The sequence below is a fragment of the Protopterus annectens genome, chromosome 10.part0 (assembly GCF_019279795.1).
Source record: "Protopterus annectens isolate FY-2018-M chromosome 10.part0, PAN1.0, whole genome shotgun sequence".
NCBI lineage: Eukaryota > Metazoa > Chordata > Ceratodontiformes > Protopteridae > Protopterus > Protopterus annectens.
The window spans coordinates 1696888599-1696897001 of record NC_056744.1 but is presented as its reverse complement, the minus strand read 5'-3'; the positions used below and the strand labels follow the sequence as shown (position 1 = coordinate 1696897001).

Genomic DNA, 8403 nt, shown 5'->3' with positions numbered 1-8403 from the left:
ATTGTCGAATCTCATGTCACCGACTGTACGGTAGGTATTGAGCAGTCTGTTTTTGTAGTGTGCTGTCCCTTTAAGGTTTCGTGGTTTCTGGGTGCTGAAGATGTCAGTGGATGTGTTATGTTTGGAGATCCAAGTAAGTTTGTAGTAAGTCAGGGTTTTGTGTAGGAATGTGGTTTTATTTAGTGTTTTAGGAATATGTAGGAGTGGGTTATGGTAGGTAGGTGATAGTGTGTGTGTGTAGGTGTTGAGAGTGCTGATTTGTTTTACATGTGCAGTGTGTGTGTGTTTGTCATGGATATAAGTGTGTGTGTAATGTGAGTGTGGGGAACATAGAAGTAGGTGTGTTGTTTTCATGTTAGTGCAGAATCGGGGTTGGTATATATAAGAAGCAGGGGGTATGGGGGTACAGGGGGACTTGCACCCCTGCAAAAACATGTGTTACTGTTATTTATGTTAGGTTTTGAAGTTATGTTTTTGTTTATTTTGAGGGAGGGTTGGAAGTTTAGTTTTAATTTTTTTTTTTCAATATTTTGAGTTGTTAGTATTTTGCATTTTCATGTTTGGGGCCGTTCAGTATTCTGGTCTTGAAATACTGAAATTTGACATGTCTGTTTTTCGAGATTCAGAAGTGGACCCACATATATATAAATATATTGATAGATGGATATAAAATGTAGATATATAGAGGATGAGGATGGATGGATGTATATGTAGCTTATTTTTTTTGTATAAACAAATGTTCATAAGTAAAATAGCTGCGGTGGTGCAGCGGTAGCATTGTTGCCTCACAGCAAGAGGTTCTCCCATTCGATTCTTGGCTGGACTGCCTTCTGTGTGGAGTCTGAATGCCCTCTCCTAGGTTGAGTGGCATTCGAAAGACATGCTTAGAATGGGAGTGCCTTCGTTGAAGGTTGGGCGCCGAGCTGGCACCTCTGCACCCGTAAAAAAAAAAAAAATCTACTGCCTATCATTAGCGGACCGGAGTTCTGCTGTGGCGACCCCTAACCAGGAAAAGCCGAAAGAAGAACAACATAGCTCTGAACTGGGATTTGGTAAATATGGTGGAAAACAAGAGAACATTTTTTTTAATAATAGCTCATAAAAAATATCTCATAAAAAAATCATACTTTGTGTTGTGTAGTAAGTTGTATTAACAATGATTTTAATGTAGTTTAGTATATAGACCAGGCTATTTGTACATTAGAGGGCAGATTCAATAAACCCTACATGGTAGCGCACTGTTCTGTTTTTAGTAAGCTGCTCTACACAATGTATAGAGCCGCGCAACCACTGTAAACACTGTGGTATGCTAATTACAACATAAGCAGCTGAATTGTATGCTAATCAACCAATCCAAGATGGAGGAGCTATTTAATAAGATATAAAGCAACTGTGTAGACTCAGTGCTGGTTTTCCCTGCAAATTCAAAAACCTATTGGAATGCAGCCACCAAAAGGAGTTTACACAGAAAGAATGTTAGGAGCTGTTGTTGCCTTAATTCATGCGTATTTGCAACAGGCTGTAGTCTCTGCTGCTGCTACTGCTGCTGATAGACCACAGCCAAGAAGAGGAGTTTTCAAACCCCAGTAAACTCATCACAATCTGTATGAGGTGGAAATTGTAGAATGCTACAGGGCAGATAGAGACACACTACAGAAACTCTGCAACCTCTGTTGTCCTCAACGGAGACCCAGGACAAACCAAGGGGAACCTTTTCCAGTGGAGACAAAAATATATGTAGCACTTAGAATTTTAGCTATAGGAACCTTTCTGAGAGAAATAGGGGAAATGCTGGGGGTGTCACAGTCATTCGCATCCAGGATCCTCCATCATTTCCTGAATGCTATGCTCCAACATGTGTGTGACCACATATATTTTCCCTGTACTCCTGAGGACAGGGCTGCAATTATGCAATGTTTTTACCCTATAGCACACTACCCTGAAATACTAGATGCCATAGATTGCACATTTAAAGAAATCAAGGCACCACCTGGGGAACAGAGAAGGGTCTACATAAAAAGAAAGGGTTTCCACTCCATTAACTGCCAAGTTGTGTGTAATGCTAAGGGACTCATCTTGAATGTATGTACTGGCAACACAGGCTGTTACCACAAGTCACATCTGGCACACCTCCCAACTGTCTCCGATATTCACAAGAGGTGATATCCCACAGGGTCATTTACTGGGGGATACAGGTTATGCACTGGAACCATGGCTGATGATGCCCATCAGAAATGCACACACACATGCTGAAGAATGCCATAATGAGGTACATGCTCAAACCCAAAATATCATAAGAGCATATGTTTGGGCTGCTAAAGTCATGATTCCACCACCTAGGTACATCTGGGGAGCCCTGCAGTACAGTCCATGTACACGTACTGAAATCTTCACCATCTCTGCCATTCTTCACAACATCCTCCTGAGAAAACATTTTCAGCAGGATCAACAAGGGGAAGGGACGCACATCCCACCACCAGTGGCGAGGTCACCACAGCCACACTCAGGTGAGGAGTCAGAAGAGGAACCAGCAGCTGCAGATGTAGGAGTGCTCAATATGCCCTCACATTGACTAAGAAGAAATGCGTAGCACACTCGTTCACCACCTTAGGGGCCAAAACTTTCATCCTACACACATGCATATAGTAACTTTGATGCCAGGCAATGCACACAACCTTTAACTACCCATGTAATGGCTGTGTAAGTGATGAACCTGGGGTGTTAAAACAGAATTGTGTAATAATACAAATGAATGGCATATCCTTGCATGTTGTTACTTGGTAATGTAAGTAAGTAAAAGGTAGGCGATTTGTACAGCAATGACTTTAACATGTGACAAGAGACTTATGTAAATACATGTGTCCTCTTTCAAGTAATAGGCCTCCAGCATCAAAGATTCACACATTCATACCTCTCAAAAGTACTAATGCTCAAAAAATGTCCTCAGTTTGGCCTCATACTTTTGTTCTGGAAAATCATTCGAGAGAAGTTAGACAGTAATGAGACGCGTTTCAGTTTCAGACTTCACAACCATCTGAAGATTCTAAAAATACTGATACAAAAAACAGCCGTCTAACTTTCTAAGACCAAAATATGTCAGAAGTACAGTTAGCAAAACGGCATCACAAACTCAGGTATACTAAGCACTAAGTTAGCTATGCACCCTGAGCATCAGAAACAAATCCTGTGTATCTCGGAATCCAAAAGATAGAAAACAAGGATATGGCGCAGTTATCATCACCTGCACAGGAGTGTGTGTGTGTGTCTGTGTCTGTGTCTGTGTCTGTGTCTGTGTCTGTGTCTGTGTCTGTCTGTGTCTGTCTGTGTGACCTACGCTGACACAAAAGGTAAGTGAGTATGTTTAAGTAGGAAATACAAACAGGTACACATTTGGATAAAGTAACAAACTACCATTGAGACAGAATGAGCTTTAAGCTTCACGGCTGAACCATGTAACTATTCTGCGTGTGTGTTTGTATGGGCCCTCTAGCTGAAATTGTTGTGTGAGTGTCTGCATCAACACAGTCAAGTTCTGTGCTAGCTGTAACATACCAAGAATTGTAGTGGTGGCAGTTCATCATTGTTCTACCTGACCATGAGAACTGGCTCTGCCAGGAGTTTGTACTGGCATGTCCATTACCGTGCTCAATGCACTGCTGCTACCTGAATGTGACTGTTGTCTGCTGGATGAGCTCCCCTCATGAGGACACCCAGGAGCAGGAACCCATGGACTGCCACACTGGGGGATACACTTCAATCACTGATGGAGAGTGGAAGTAGTGCTACTAAGGGAGCATGATCGGGAATGGACACATTGGCTAACATCAGATGATGTGGCTGACCTGCGCCCATGTGGATGGCATCCCCCTCCCAACAGACATTCCATCACAAACACTACACATTCTAACATGTCATTGATTTGATCCATTGAATCGGCAACATGGTGGAGGCAGTCACGTATGTTATCCTGTTCCACATCTACAACCCTAAGCATTTTTCTAGAGGACCTATTGGAAAGTGCTTACTGATGACATTAAACATAAGTTGAGTGACACTGTAAGACACACTTGGGTCAGGTGGAGGATGGAGAGCACCCCTAACAGCCCTCCTTCATGGCACCTCACCCACACTTTGGCTGTTGCAAGAGTAGCATGCACTGATGTCACAGTAACCACACTACCCTGATCAAGATGTTCATCATGTTTCACTGTTGCAGTCATTACAGTTGGGTTATCCTGCTGGCAGGCTACCCGCAGTCAGCCCGAGTTCCAAAGTCTAGGTCCGGCGTCGGTTGCTGTCGCCTCCTCCCTGACGTCAGTGCACCAGGGGTATAAAAGATGCAGCAGACGCCATTTTCTTCAGCCTTTCTTGCCGTGCGGTGCCCGAAGCAAAAGCAGTTCGCAAGTGCCAGTCGGCCGACTCCTGAGATTTTCAAATTCAAATTTCAGATCCGAAGTCTTCATTAAAGCTAAGTACCCTGTTGGGGAAACTATTTTCTTGCTCCAGACCGGTCAGAAAAAGTTAATAATTGTATTTCTTGTGGGAAGCAAATACCTCATAAGGATTTTCATTCTTACTGTATTCCTTGCCTAGGCCCTGACCACGACGTTGCTAGTTGCCAGTTTTGTGCTAGATTTAACCAACTCGCTATTAAGCGTCGGTACGATTTTGCATTTCATTACTTTGGCCAAAGATTCAATTATATAATGCTGTCGGAACAGCCGACTACCGGAGTTTATAAAAAGCACAAAGAAAAAGAAAAGGACAGGCATCCAAGGTCCAAAACCGATGACTAGGCTTTCGCTAGGCCTGTCGCCAGTTCACCGGTTCTCAGTGAGGCGCTTTCGCAGGCCCTGACACCCACTACCTCAGAACCACACGCCGCTTCCGACTCCCATGTGGAGCCAACTAGGCCGCTGGAAACTCAAGGTATTGGACACTAGGAAACTATTCTCTCAGATGGGTCCAGAGCCGCTGAGCAGGCATCTGCTTCTGAGGGTGTTTTCAGGCCTACACAGTTATATGTAAAGCCAACTTCAGCTTCAAAGGCAAAGACTAAAGCAGCTCTAAAGACAAAGAAACAAGTACAGCATTCTCCTGGACAGGCCTCCATGCCTAAAAAACAGATGCTTAAAATGGCTGAAGAACTAATTACTTTGATCAGGGGTTCCCATCCCCCTCCTGATAAGAGGCCTAGGCAAGAGATAGAATATGAATCTTCAGATCAGGTTTCCATTTCCTCTGATTCCTCTTCTGAACATGAATAGTCCCTTCCTCCCTATGAGGATTTTGATGCTGAAGAATCTATCCAATCAGCCTCTCCTCCTGAGGATTATTCTTTTGGGGAAACCCTGCATACTATGAGGGAGCATTTCCATTGCGAGAGCCAAGATTACTCGGAATCCAAGAAAAGGCTCAGACTTCCTTTTATTACTCCACCACAGTCTCCTTGCTATTCCTCCTATTTTAGACATTGTAGATGATGTTTTTACAGAGTCCGGTCTATCTCCTGACTCTTTACCACCAGCTCCTGTTAAGCCAGACAGATACTACAGGGTTCTGGATTCACATAAATTTCTTTACAAAAACCCTGCTGCTACCCAGAAACTATTTCTCAGGGTCCCAAGGGGGTCAAAGCTTCCACTGCAAAAAACCCTATCCCCTCTGATAGGGATTCAAGGGCCCTGGACAGATGGGGAAAAAGATTTATACTTCTGCTACCTTGGCTGTAAGAGCTTTAAATTGTCAATTTCATATGCTTAAATATCAGCAATATCTTATGTCACTGCTTAAACAGAAAATGTTGACAAATTCAGAATGTGCTGAAAACAAAGAAATGCAGGATTTATTGCATGCAGCTGAACAAGTGGGAAAGCATAGTTTGCAATGTGGTTTTGATTCTCTAGAGGCCTCCTGCAGGGCCGCTGTTACAGGTTCTGTCATTAGGAGGCATGCTTGGTTAAAAGAACAGAATCTGCCCGATCATGTTAAAGCAAAACTATTAGATGCTCCATTACAACATGATACCTTGTTTGGTGTTAAAGCAGAAGAAGTGTTGAAGAAAATGGAGGACAAAGCTAAATCTATGCAAACAATGAAGGATTTCTTACAGTTACAGCCTCCCAGATTTAGCAGGAACTGGCCTACAAAGAATCGGTCCTTTCCAGTGTCAGACAGGCCACAAAGAGGCAGATACAGATGCCCCAGAGGCAGATCACAGCCCCAAGTCTCATACAGGCCTCAGCAATGGTGTGCTTCTACCTCCAAAAGTGGAGAGGAAAAATCACAGCCATACAGGAAACAGTCTCAATGACTTTCCCCTGCCAACACCAGGCACTTCTTCTGGCAGCTCCTTTGGGGGGAAAACTAGCACTTTTTTTCACAAAATTGGCACATGATCACCCAGGACAAATGGGTCTTAAATATCATATCTCAAGGTTACAGGTTCCACTTTCACACCCTGCCAAGGCCAAACGGTATGCCAGACCTGCCACGCAATCAATGGGCAGAGGCACAAAAACAAGTTTCATCCCTCATGGACATGAGAGACATTCAGCAAGTACCACAGAAAGAGCAGGGACAAGGATTTTACTCAAGGCTATTCTTGGTACCCAGAAAGGACAAAGCCTGGAGACCAATACTGGACCTGTCTTTCCTAAACACATTCCTGGATATTCCAAAATTCAAAATGTTAACTCTGCAGCAGCTTCTGCCCATGCTGGGCAAGAAGGCTTGGCTTGTGACTTTAGACCTAAAAGAGGCATACCTGCATATCCCAATCAGACAATCATGCAGAAGATACCTCAGATTTGTAGCTGGCTCAATGCACTACCAATTCTCTGCACTGCCCTTTGGCTTACCTACTGCGCCCAGGGTCTTCACAAAATGCCTGGCACCAGTGATTGCATTCTGCAGACAAAGAGGAATATAAATATATCCTTACTTGGGCAACTGCCTTATTCAAGCCGAGAACAAGGACACTGTACTACAGCATCTGGCATTTGTAAAAAGGTTACTAATAGGTCTAGGGTATACAGTAAATGAAAAGAAATCAAAACTCGTACCCTCTCGAGAGAATATTCGTGGGTGCAAGCTTAAATACAACTGCCCACATGGCTTATCTCATGCCAGACAAACACAGACCACTGACTACTTATTTCAAAATGTTGGCAACAAAGACCCAGTTGTCTGCAAGAAAAATTCTGCAGGCTTTGGTCTTCATGGCATCCTGCATTCTACTAATTCCATATGCAAGACTGCATATGAGGAAACTTCAATGGTATCTAAAAAGTGTTTGGACTCAACATTGCAACAGCCTAGAAACAGTAATTACCCTCATTCCCTGCCTGCAACAGGAGTTCCGATGGTGGGCAAAAGCCTGTCACCTCAACACGGGACAGCTATTCACCATACCCACAGCCAGGCAGACATTGACAACAAATGCATCAGATTATGCCTGGGGGGCCCATATGGCAGGAAGATGTATTCAGGGCACATGGTCCACAGGTCCACAAGTCAAATGCATCTACATATCAATCAAAAAGAGATGCTAGCTATACAGAATGCCCTAACAGCCTTCAAACATCTACTTAATCCAGGACAACTACTGATAAAGACTGACAATACTACAGTCGTGGTACGTAAACAAGCAGGGGGGTGCACATTCCTACCCCCTCTGCAGACTAGCCATGAACTTGTGGGACACAGCATTGACTTGCCAAGTACATCTGCAAGCACAATTCCTGCCAGGAAGGATAAATACTCTGGCAGACGAACTAAGCAGAAACCTAATAGATCCCCGCAAGTGGAAATTGGATCCACAAGTATTCAGCATGATAATAAAGAACTGGGGATGCCTGGACATAGACCTATTTGCCTCCCCTCACAACTGCCAACTGCAGAGATTCTGCACAAGGACTTATCACAAACAAGCATGGAAAGTGGATGCTCTATCTTTCAGCTGGAAAAACCTAACAGTATATGCCTTTCCTCCTCTGCCTCTCCTCCCCAAGGTACTCCTCAAGGTCAGACAAAAGAAGCCAAAAATGATACTGATAGCCTCAGACTGGCCCTGCTAGCACTGGTACCCAGTCCTAAAGAGCTTGTCTCAATGCCCAGCTTGAACATTTCCTCAAATTCCTCACTTATTGACCCAACAAGACAGTCAGATACTGCACAGCCAACTCAGGACCTTAAACCTGGCAGCATGGTGGATAATGTAGCCATTCAAGACACACCTCTCTCTAAAGCAGTGATGGATGTTATTTTGGAGGCCAGGAGGCCTAGCACCAGAAAATCTTATGCAGAAAAATGGAAGAGATTCTGTGCTTGGAACCAGGCACAAGGTATTGACATGATTGTTCCAAATATTCTTCAGATTTTGCAATACTTAACTGAGATGCT

At 43.7% G+C, this 8403-nt stretch overlaps 1 protein-coding gene across 1 annotated transcript in view; it reads left to right on the top strand.

Moving 5' to 3' along the window:
- The window catches only part of LOC122813919 (zinc finger protein 773-like), a 109335-nt gene that overhangs the window by 79107 nt on the left and 21825 nt on the right, over positions 1 to 8403 (top strand). The gene's annotated exons all lie outside the window — the stretch shown is intronic.